Source organism: Paramisgurnus dabryanus, chromosome 15, assembly GCF_030506205.2.
Source record: "Paramisgurnus dabryanus chromosome 15, PD_genome_1.1, whole genome shotgun sequence".
Classification (NCBI taxonomy): domain Eukaryota; kingdom Metazoa; phylum Chordata; class Actinopteri; order Cypriniformes; family Cobitidae; genus Paramisgurnus; species Paramisgurnus dabryanus.
Genome location: NC_133351.1, coordinates 19,677,622 through 19,690,426, shown reverse-complemented (window position 1 = coordinate 19,690,426; position 12,805 = coordinate 19,677,622). Strand labels below are relative to the sequence as shown.

Here is a 12,805-nt window from a genome sequence, read left to right as displayed (position 1 = left end):
AGCTATCAAAGGTTTTACAAATATTACTCAGGGCGAGATGAGCCGGCAATCAAAGCCGCCTCGCTCTCTCATACACACTTATAAATAGATGGAGAGTCAGAGGACAGACATAATTCTTATTCTTTCGTTGTCTCAGACTCTTGCTCTCATGAGAAGTTCAAATCCCTCACTGATCTTTCCTCAGCCTTGACCCTCATTTCATCATGATGATTTCTGATTCGTCGCTCCTGCTCCTTTGCGATAGAGGCTTCCCGGGAGCCACAGCTTAAAGCCCCTCGCTATCGCATATCTGCCCTCATCAGTGGACGGGGAAAAGCAATCCCGTACGCCATGGAATTTAAATTACATCTTCTCCTCGGAGGATCATCATTCCCCTTTGGAGTCTGACCCTCCATTATGAGGTGCTATTTTTAAAACTCACACCGCAAAGACAGCGGGACGAAGAAAGAGAGGTACTGTAGGCGCAAGGGCAAAGAAAGACAGAAAGAATGAATGAAAAAGAAAGAAAGAAAGAAGCTGGGTTCACACTACAGAAATGATAAAAATCCTGTTCGATTGTGAAATCTGGTTGCGGCACACACATAAGGAAAACCATAAGAGATTTTCTGCTCTCAGATACTAAATGTGCTCACACTACAAGGTTGGAAAATTATTGTGCATCACACACTACAAGATATTTATAAGATTATTGTGCCAGAGGGAGCACTTCACATGACCTCACGGGGAAGCGGATGTAAACAAATGAAATTGGAACATTTATTATTCTTTTTAATGTTTACATTTGTGAGCTAAGCCACCAGCAGCTTTCTATATGAACCAGGTGTATTAAAACTGAGGTGATTTCTCCTCAGCTCCTCTTTTTAATGGAATGGCCATAATACATTTTCATAGAGAAGTTATTCATATAGTCATGTTGTTTCCACACTTCCACAAACCATTTCTCCATTGTCTAGAGAAACAGCACAGCAGCCTGTTTTGTGGTCATTGTTTCAAAAAGTCTGTCCTTCACCTCTGTCTCTCATTGACTATTGTGAAAGTATTGTTGTAAAATCATCTTGATTTAGATTTACAAAACGGGGCAAGTACTGTAAGCGTGAGAGCGCAATTCCAAAAAAGCGCCATGGTAACATCTGCAGGTTATTTGCTAAAAAGGTTCAAATGAAATAACACAGATGCAACAACTTATTTTCATAATGATCAACGCAAAGTATTAAGAGCAGCACAAATTATTTCAAGGTCGCAAATAAGCAGAGCTGATGCTCCTCAGGTGCGGGTGATCTACTAACTACAGACAACACCACGGACATCGCAGCTGAAAATGCGCGGTGTGAAATCCCAGTTAACAAAGCCATAGTATGAACTGGAGGACAACTTTTGAAACACCTGATATTGCGTGACTTCTCCTAGTGACAGGGTTCCCACGCCTTAGTTAACTTCAAATTCAAGGACCTTTCAAGGAATTTCCAGGTCCAATACCCTCAAATTCAAAGACTAAATGTGGGGACACATTTCAAGTGAGAGCAAGGATACATTGTGTTACCTTTTAAGATACTTTGTTACATTTTCCTTTCGAGGGAACTCACGCTGTGTCACTGCGGAGACACTTTGGGGACGACTCCAGGGGTAAGTGCGTCTGAATGTGTATATCAAATTCAACCAATGGTGAGGCTTAACGACAAAGTCAGGGTGACGTGGGAGCCAGGAAGTATATCGCTATCTGAAATATTGCCAAAGACGGTGTTACAGGGACGCAGGAAGTATGGCAAGGGAGACGCAGCGTCTCGTTCCCTTCGCAGGGAACAACAGTTTCATACGTAACCCACAACACAACTATGCAAAAAAGCATTTTGGTATAAATCAACATTCGCATACAGAAGATAAGCATTTAAAACGAACAGTTTAGCATGTGTGCTTAAAAAGTCTAGATTTATGATATTATCCTACACTACACAGGAAATAATATGGATTTTTCCCAGAAAACTTCTTGCATAAAATATATATTTTAAAAAACTTCCCAGGGCCTTGAATTCTTTTCCCCAGATTTCTTTCAAGTATTTCAAGGACCCGTGGAAACCCTGTAGTGACTCCTATTTAACCCTTTTACCGCCACTGATGAGTTATCTTGTCAATTAAGACAAAACATTTGCTTGAAAAATGTGTTCCTGATGAGTTTTTATGGTAATCTGTAATTCACTAGATGGCGCTCTAACCCAATTTATAAAAAACCTGAAGCAAAAAATTATTTGTTAATTTTACACTCCGTGTATGTTTTGATAATCATTCTGAATCTGATCTCTAACAAAATTTCTTCACAAAAATGTAATTATTTCAGCTTTTTGCTCAAAATTTTGTGTTTTTGAAGAAAAATACCCATATTCAAGAGTTTATAAACAGAGAAAAAACATTATGAACAATTTTTTTTTTCGTTTTGTTTGTTTTAAAGCACAGGGTCTGTTCTTTCATTTGACATATTTGTATGTTTTTATATTTTTTCAGAGGAAAATTTTACTGGAAGACATTTTGTGAAACTTTTGTAAAAATCACAAAAAAATGCCAGAAATATTACACGTGTAAACATTAGTAAATAGCGTTGTGTGAATCATTTACTATCTAAGAAATGCATATGCAATAAGGTCAGTCACAAAAATAACTAGTCCACACCTTTTCAGTGTTAATTATTCACTGCGTGTCCTTAGTAAATCCCAACAGTCTTTACTTAACGTCAAAATGATGGTTTGCCCTGGAGCAAACTTTTAGTGAATCTGGCCCATAAAATCCTAAATATACAACATATCTCTGATATGATTGGGAAGACCCCGATTTGCTTGCGAGTGTAACATTTGATTGGTAAATATCACACATTACATAATAATCTGAGCCAAACAACCGTTTGAGGTGGACCTGATTTTTTCCTGGATCATGAGGAGAGGAAAATCTAGCCAAACATCTTGTAGTGTGAGCCCAGCTTTTCACTTTCAGGTTTTGCGAACGCTCCTATTTCGAAGAAGATATGGTACAGAAAAGATTGAATGCAAAACCAAACTCTGTAATAACAGATGTTGTCAAAAATTTGAATGCAGAAGAGTTATGGGATGAACAGCAGAGATGACCCAATAATCTTAAATGTTTGCCCGACTTGGTGTCAGAATCAATTGGAATTGTAAATTTAAAACCAGCTGGCTGTTTAACATGGTTTTAAAGGTGAAGCCATGGTTGACTTTGGAAATCTTGCTGATACAGCTAGCCTAAAAGTCTGGTGGGGATACAAGCACCCAAGCATCTAAAACACCACATATGCTTTTCTTTCATTTGACTTGTTTAGTCAGTAGAAGTGTAGCTATTAAAATAGCCTAAAGGTTTCTATCTAAAAACTAGTCCACTGAAAATATTTTTCAAACTAGATTGCAGAGCACATTAAGATATAGTCAGTAATGTGTCTACTTGTATTTAAACACATACCCTTTGTTTTGCAGAGGTCATGCTCTTGCATTTGAGCTACAGGAACATGAGTCAATGAAGGAGAATGATAAAAGTGTGTTCCTTTAAAACAGTGTTTCTCAAACTTTTTCAGCCCAAGGACCACTTTATCTTCCAATTTTTTTCTGAGGACCACCTAACAGAATCCCACTCTAACACGCCCCCAAAAAACAACAAAATAGGAAGGATAAGCTAAATTTAAGTTTAATATGCAACTGTTTCAAGTCAAAAACTAATTTTTTAAAAACAAATGCAATGCTATGTTCAGAAATTATTATATGAATTTAAGTTCATTTGAAAAAGTAAATGTGAAATGAGTTACAGCTTAATATGAACAACAAACTGCACATATGAAAAAAAACTGCAATTAAACATAGTAAAACAGCCTAGGTCCCACTTAATGTCATTCCAAAGAGCCATTAGTTTAAAACTGAGGTGGTGGATATATGAAGTCTATGATTGTAACTATGGTAACAATAAAATGCTGAAAAAAAATGTTCCCCTTCATGTCCAAAATCACTGAAATTACAGGGATTTTACACATGAAACAAAAACTAGTACATTACAAAACTAATAGATCTGTGGATTTTAGCTGCTTTCAGTTGACGCTTGATCTTTTCTTTTGACTCCTCTTTGGTTTAGCCACCGATCCATTTTTACGTTATTAAAACAGAATGGCAAGAACTGATATTACAGTTTTGCAAGTGCATTAAAAATCTACTTAAATAAGTGACGATTGTATAAACACTTGCCTAGTTTAGGTCATCTTTTGGCGGACCACTGGGGGGTTTGGCGGACCACTAGTGGTCCGCGGATCACACTTTGAGAATTATTGCTTTAAAACATAAATCTTTTACCCATTACAGTTTTATTGTTCCTTTAAAAACACTTCCACAAGCATTCGCTAACACATCAGACAATAATCCAAACACATCATGTGTCCAGCATTAGGAGTAATAAAACCAGCAGCCAGCCTCTCCCTGAGGTCTGTGTCTGCACCCACAGGTCAGGAAATGAGAGACACGCAGGAAGGGAGGGGTGGTAACAGTTATCTCTTTCTCCTGGTTAGATGGTCCCTCTTTAAATTGATTTTCCCTGACCAGAAACACGGTCGATCATCAACCCCCTATGTTTCATCTCCAATCACCGCCAAAAAGATCTGAGGCTACTGACCCCATTTATGAATATCCATTTTTCTCTATCTATGAAAACCCAAGGTCAGTGCTTGTTTATTTTTATAAAACTGGTTTGTGGATAATGGCCACAAAAGTCTAACAACTTCGTCCATTAAGTTGTTTTGTGAATGAAGAATACCAAATGCACTTTAATGGGCTTTCATAAATCTGAGAATATCTACAAATGTCTTTGTTTGTACATTAAAATCAATCTGGGCGCATACTGAACAGCGGAATTGGTTTGGCAGTAAATGGTAGGAAGGGAGATACTCAAATCAACAGAAGACAGATGCTAAGTGTTCAAGAAAATGTCCCTTAATGGGACAAACACAGTTGTGGAGAAACTAAAGGGAGGGGGGAGATTTAGGGAACAACACATCCTGTCAAGCAGATAATGAATAGAAGCCACCCATCTCCTAAATAGTTTATGGAAACTGACCTTCAAAACAAACAGCAGAAATGAGTGCATACATTTCAGTGCTGTGATCATGTGATACGCAATGAAAACACTATACTGAATGGAAAATATTACATTGTTGGTTGTTTTGTTTGACCCCATTTGTGGAAAACACTCTGCTCTTTGCAAGCAAGACAAGGAAATGAATCATCCCTAATTATATACCCTTATGTCGTATTTTCATGGTGCTGTACACAATAAATGAATGAAAAACTAATTGCAAGCAGCTCGGATTAATCTGCACAACATTGTTGAAATGAATGAGGTTTAGCACATTCACAACATCAAATATTCTCTGGATAAAAACGCTTGTGTAAGAGATCATCCTGGATGCCAAAAAGTCAAATTTTTATCATTTGTTTTATCTTCTAATTTTTTGCATTTGAAGATATGATGTAAAACACACAGAACTTTGCCTATAAGCCGCACATGCAATACTACAATAGGTTACTATGAAAAACAACCTGCTTGTTGGAAGAATTGACATCACACAAGAGCATGCTGAGCTCCTGAGAGACACAAAGGTCAAGTGAATCTCCATAGATAGAGAGGGCACATTACATCTTTGAATCAATAGAGAATGTAGAAAGCATAATGCTTACAGTGGAAAGATGATAGCTTGTAAGTGGATACTTGGGTTCCTACTGATTTCCATGAGCTATGAGCTAATGATGCTTCTTCAATAAAGTGAAAGTACCATTTAAAAATAACGAGTGTTATTGACACTCACATTCTCCTAAAAAAGTCTCACACATTACAAAAATTTATTTCAATAATTATAAATAGCCCTATATTGTCCTACTCGCATAATTTAACATAATGCATTGTTTGTCACAAAGCGTAAAGCCTTAAACAACACATTTCCTGGTTGTTTGTTGGGCTTTCTTTTTTAATAACAGCTTTAACAATTGACTTGTAAACTCCCATAAATACAGCACCAGCCTTTCAAAGCTCCAATGTCCACACCAACTGAGCCTTCACCCCAGCGGGCCCATTAAAACCTGCTTTACACAAATAAGGCTCCTCGAGTGTCCCAATCCCAATGGGAAGAGCTTGTCAAAAAACGCTCTTTGGCACTTTGCCTCTTCTATTCACACCTCACAGCACATGAGACCTTGCCAATGACCCATTTGCACATGTAATTACAACAATCGGCTGACGACAGTGGCACAGAGTGAGGGTGTCTAATTTTACGGAGCGCTCCGGGTGCCCTTATTTTTCACTGCTTTTGAGAGCCCACTGAAAGCCAGATGAGGGTTTGAATTGGCAGGACGAGTGAGAGCCAGCGCATAAAATTCAGGAACACGGTCCAAAATGGGTTGCCCTTCTTCAAGCGATTAGGGAAGTAGAATTAGGGCTTAAATCTTCATTTTTTCCAGCTTTGGCCAGATTAGGCGCTGCTTTCTGCAAGTCTTTGAGACTCGGCAGCAGATGTGTGAATCAGTTTCACTCTGGATCATGGCCGTAGCCAGGGTTTGAAAATTACCGAGGTCCAGGGTGGGGTGTTAAGATTTAATAAATGCTATCCCTGGTGAAAAAAAGTGCACTTAAATAAAATACACTTTTAAGTACACTTAGTAAATGTACTATTTTCGTGCACTCATTTTGTGGCTTATATATCACATTTGTTTTTGGTACGTTAAGAACATCTAAGTGTTATTTTGAGACATAATTTATTTCAATAAAAATCTAGTTGGTACTGGTATTCTTACTTTTCAGGTAAACTGAAGTACTGCTCAAGTAGAACTTTACTTTTAATAAGTATATTTGTAGCATAACTTACAAATGTACTTGCTAGTATTTAAGTGGTTTAAGTACATTGAAGCATATTTATTTTTACCTGGGATCTAATATATTCTGTCTTAACCTTTTTACACTTTGGGTACACACTCTGTTTTGGGGGATGGACTGGGACTGCTGGATTATTTATTACTTTTTCATGCAACAATGTTTATTTTGTAATCATTTTAATAAGCAATATTATATAACAAAAGCGTTACAAGATTTTAAACAAGAACTTGTTTAGTGCTCTTACTGTTTTCAGCATGACTTTGTTAAAGGTCAGCTTCTAAATTAAATGAAATAACAGAATTCTTAATGCTTATGTTTTGTTGAGATTAGCTTTACCGTTTTACGCTACGTGTTTTAACATATTTGGCATATTTTATTTAAACCCAATTTTTCGACATCTTTGTACCAGAGTTATTTTCTGTTTTTTGATAGTGTTGTTGATACTGTTGATATTCTTACAGACACAATTATGATGATTACTGCTTTCATCTTACCGAATGTAGTATCAGCAATAACCTGCTTGCGCTGAATGATGCGTCTTATTTGATAACTTTTAGTTTCCATGTTGCCAGATATTAGTACGAAAAACAAGCGAAAATAATTGGCCTTAAAAAACAAAGTTCGTCCAAACCTTGTATTTCAGAAATAAATCAGAGAAATCTCTAATACTAACCTACACCTAACAATCACTTTATAGATAATGTCAAAGTGTCACATTAAAAGCGAATTCACGCGTTTTAGACCATAAAACATTTTTTGTTACATACAGCAAACATCTCCTCACTATCTCCTCACTAGCCTGTCCGCTGATCAAACTGTTAAAAACGCGATCTCTGTAGACAGCCCAGGCTCTACAAACTTCAATATAAACACAGTGGCCAAACCTGCACCACGAAACAAAACAAAGTGTTCCAGCCAATAAACACCAAGAAGGATTTGGGGGTTGGGTTTGGGCACATTCATGAAAGCACGGAAGGGAGGGGGAGGAGTTAACTACGCTCAGTTTGTTTGAAAACACATTTCAAAAATCAACACACAGATTCGCTTAGAACGCCTTTAATTGCTAAAACACTATGTTAAAGAGGATTTTTAACAATGGGATCTGGCAACACTGCAAATTCTGTACCCGCACCGTCGCAGCTTAAGCCAATCTTCGTCATTTTACACTAAACTTTACAGTAAACTGTCCAAACGTAATTATATATGCGGATTCTTTTTGAAAAATTAATTAGTCATTCAGAGAACTTTAAATTTTATTTTTTTATATGAAAAAATTACCGAGGTCCGGACCTCGGTGACCTCATAGCTGGCTACGGCCATGCTCTGGATCATAACACTGGATAAGGGTCAACTGTGTCAAATACACTCAAATAAACACATCCACATACTCCACAAAAAAAAAAAACACTCGAGCAATTGAGGAGCTCAGATGCAAAAGCCGCTAAATGTCACCTTCGTCAAAAATGAGATAATGATATTAAACGAATGCTCTCGGCGTGTATTACATGTTCAGTAAACACATCCGCTTCAAATACACAAAATAGCAAGGGACTATTTTCGGGCACTACGTAATATCATTGCGCCTCTTGCAGCCATGCTACGGCAGCAAAGTCCTTGATTATTACGCCAGAATGAGAGTATAGATCCTAGACATATCTGCTTAGAAATTGCAACTTTTAATTTTCCGTTGGTCTCAGTACACAATGTACTACAGAAGAGTCAAGTTTTAAATAGGAAAAATATCGAAACTCTTTCGATTCAATGGATTGTGCTAAGCTATGCTAAAAGTACCGCCAGACCCAGAGATCAGCTGAATGGATTCCAAAATGATAAAAATCAAATGTCAAAAATCAAAAATCAAATCAAAAAGTGTAGTGTACCTTTAAAAACACTGGTGGGGAAAGAGTTAAGAGTCTGATAAAAATGTTAATTTACAAAAACCATGTCAGACGCACTTAGAGGGTTTGGCATCTGAGCTCCTCAATCGAATAGTATGTACAATGTATTTACAGTGCCGCATTACTTTCATAAGCTTTTGGTTTCTATTCACCCCTGAGAAATGCTGCAGAGGTTCAGAGCGCAACTCAACCAGCTCAACGTTGATCTCCAGCTCTGACTATGATGTGCGCTCGTTGGCACCCATAATAACTATCACGATGGAATGGTCTTAGGAATAAAATGGGAGAAGACAGTGCAAGAAAAGACAAGAGAGACAGGAAAACAGGTTGGAGAGAACATCAAATGATGTTTGTGGTACTATCTGTACTGCAGCGAAGTCAAAGAAAGAAAGAACGTATGTAAAAACAATTAATCACAATAATAAAGAAGAGCAAACCAGAGAGGGGAAAAGAAGAGAGAAATAAATAGACTGAAAGAGAAAAGGGACAGAAAGAAAAAAACATCTCCAGCATCTAGCGGTCGATGGGCAGTCAATAAAGTGTCACTTTCTGCAAGCTAAGAAGCCGGTCTTGATGAGGGGGATCTAAAACAAACGTCCGCATTAGTGGCCGCAGCAACTAGTACTTTGTCCACTGGATGACCTTCCCTAATTTACACTCTCCCATTAGCCACCAGACCATACGACGCCACAGAGAAACATTTAGTAAAGATTTCTTACATGCGTATCTGTGAAAACGATTTTTCTCTCTTTTGAGACTTTTAACAAAAGAAAGACAGGGAAAGACAGGTCCCTTGATAGCGTACTGCCAGATTTAACTCGGTCTAAAACTGATGCTGTTTTGTATCCACTTCCTAGTGGAAATAAATACCACCTTGTCTACATGTTTACCTAAAAATGGAAGGGAAAAGCAGACAGGATGGGAATTGCATTGATAAATCTAGAACTTCAAAGCAAATTTCATATCATTTTTTTTATATTTATACTTTCAGCAGATGTTGTTTATTTAGCAACTCTTAATGAATTTTCAGAACATGCCTTACAGTATTCAGTATGTGAATTTCTTGGGAATCAAAGCCATTATTTTGATGTTGCAAGTGCAATGCTTTACCTGTTTAGCTGTAGTAATGTTTCTCCCTAAAGTCCACTTATAATGTTTTTTATTTAATTTTTATTACCATTATCCAGCCTATCTCTTACCCTTGGGAATGAACAACATATTTTAGATGTTGTCCCTTTACAATGAGCAACAGCACCAAGTGCTCCATTCTTTAATAACAGCTGTTTTGTGTTACATTGTGACAGTAATTGAATGCACTGTAAATGTGGACATGTGGTCGACTCTTGATGCATTTATTTAGGAGGCATCACAAAGATGCAAAAGTTCAGAACGAGACATTTTGTAAAGCTTTTAGTTAAAGATGAAGTTCTGGGTTTTGATACTTACAGCAAGTTTATATTACATCAAGCTTTTGATCTTAAATGATCAAGAAATATTTAAACCCTTATAATACGACCACTTCTAAATCATTTTCTCAGCTGACCTCCTGCTGTTCTGGAGATGGGACCGTCCTAGCCGCAAGATGCTGGCAACCTATCTTTCCATCTAAACTCCAAGACACCATATGGGGGCACAGAGAGCAACAGAGATGTTCCAGCGCTGTGGGTGCCAGTCTTTGCCACCAATCCCCGTTAATCCCTATGGCAACACAGTGCCAATCTTTTCCTCCAGTTTTGCCCACTGATCATCAGATCAGAACCAAGTCAACAGTGGGAAGCTGCTGGAAAACAAAGGCTTGGTGCGAATCCTCTCTGCTGAGCAGTGCAGTGCCAGAGGCTGCAGATTGCCATCAAATATGCAAGAAATAGTTAAGTGTGTCTTTTAAAAAAATGTGTTTCATTTTGTTTTGATTGTCTATTTATAACATGTACCCTAAAGCGGATCTCACAAACTCATTTGACTTAAGGTGTATGGTTTTCCAACTTAACAGAGCAACAACTATCTGTTGTTCTACATTTATCAAGTTGAAGATCATTTCTTTACTCAAAGGAATATGGATTGCACAGAGTCCTAGACTAAAATTAGATATTGACCTTTAACAACATATGTCCACTGGGCCCTTTTAACACTTAAAAGCCAATGCACAATGTAAACGTTTGAAACCATTTACACAAGGGATTTCCTACAGTATATAGTAATTGCTCAATTCACCACAAACAACTCATACAGTAGTCACACTGGTGAGGACAACGTTACTCTGGACTTTTAACTTATTAAGTGAACACAAAGAAGCTACTTAATAAACTACTGTAGTATAACTGATTAACCCCCTGGGGTCCAAAAACGCGGCGGCGCGTTTTGACGTGTTTTCTGGCAGAATCAATTTAAAATACTTAAAATACTCCATCATGAAACTGTAAAGGGTCTTCTTTAATATGTGTACATTCACAATAACAACAGATCTTTTGTCAAATAAAGAAAATAAACAGGGTGCGCAATCAGACATTTCTGTCTCCACCAGCTTTCTCTCAAAAAAACGTTACAAAAATCTATTGAAACTCAGCGAATACTCGTCACACAAACATGATACACATATCCAAAGAAAGCCTGAAATGTGTACTTTTAAACAAGCAAATTATAATCGAAAACAAATATTGCTAATCATATTGCTATAATCAGTGTTGCGTGTTTGGTGTTGAATTAAGTATAATTCATAAATGCCCCATTGAAACAGGAAGTTTGGGTACGGCATATGGAAGTGCTCATGCTTTTTTAATTAAATAGTACTCAGTTAATCAGCTCCAGGTAGTTTAGTACAACATAAGTTTACAATCAAACTTCAAAGCTAAAAATGAACATTGTCTACTTTAAGAGTGCACTAGCTCATGGAATATGAATAAGAAACTACAACTCTAGTTTTGATTTCAAGGGATCTTAAATAAGAGAATAGCTTGCACAGTAGCTGACAGGTGTAGTTCTGAACCAGCAACTGATTTATCCCAAAATGTATTCACTCATTACACTTTTACTTCCAGCCCAAAATAAGCCTAACCATGTTGCAGACATCAAAGAAAATCCTCTTTAAAACACCTCCAGCAAAGCACAAAACATCGAAGCTGAGCCTAACGGAGTTCCTTTAAAGTTTCAATTCAAAGACAGCCAAACAAACCAACTACCTCAGCGGATTTTGCTGATGCATCCCAGGATAAATGAGCCTTTAAGAAATGAAAGCTCTGTAAACAAACAAGCTCTCAAATGTTTACATTTCAAACACTGAGGTCTGTCTCCAAGGACTTCAGGCTTTGCTGGGTACCAGCGATTTGGGGGCCAGAGACTGGTGTTGCTACATGAGATGTTTGCAGAGATTTCAGCACTACTGAGGTTTGATGCTTTACCGATTTCAAGCAGAACAGATTGCAGCTGGTTCTCCATAAGAGGCACTCAAGAAAGGAAGCTTACTATAAAATAGTGTCCTCATAAAACCTGTGGGTGCAGAAGCTGAAAATGTAGTGCAGACAGAATGTTTTTAAAACATATTGGATTTCGGATTCTACAGAAATCTCAAGCATTTCAGAAGAGATCTCAACAATTTCTCACAGTGCTCTCAGATTTGCCAAGATATCAAAGCCTTCAGTTAAATCATTTGGCAGAAATTATACATCTTCAATAATACATTCTCAGTTCCAAGAAACATCCAGTTTCTGTATCTGAACTATACAAAACTACAGGATTTTCAGAGGAGATGTCTTTTAAACTCTTTTTCTAAAGTAAAATTTGTGCTCCACTGAATCACTGTCTAGGAGAAACTGACGTAAATTGGTTTAAAACAAAAAATGGTTTAAAACAGTCCCTAGTTGTCACTGGCATGGCACCCCTTCAAAAGTACAACTATGCACCTAATGAGGCCATATTAGTACCTCAAAGTTAGATATCTGTGCCCTCTGGTACCATAAGGACCTTTTGCCCCAGTGACAGGCAGCTTGGGACAATTTTTGACCTTCATTGAG

At 37.5% G+C, this 12,805-nt stretch overlaps 1 protein-coding gene across 2 annotated transcripts in view; it reads right to left on the bottom strand.

The window, feature by feature from the left end:
- The window catches only part of tmeff2a (transmembrane protein with EGF-like and two follistatin-like domains 2a), a 71,550-nt gene that overhangs the window by 13,018 nt on the left and 45,727 nt on the right, over positions 1–12,805 (bottom strand). The window lies entirely within an intron of this gene.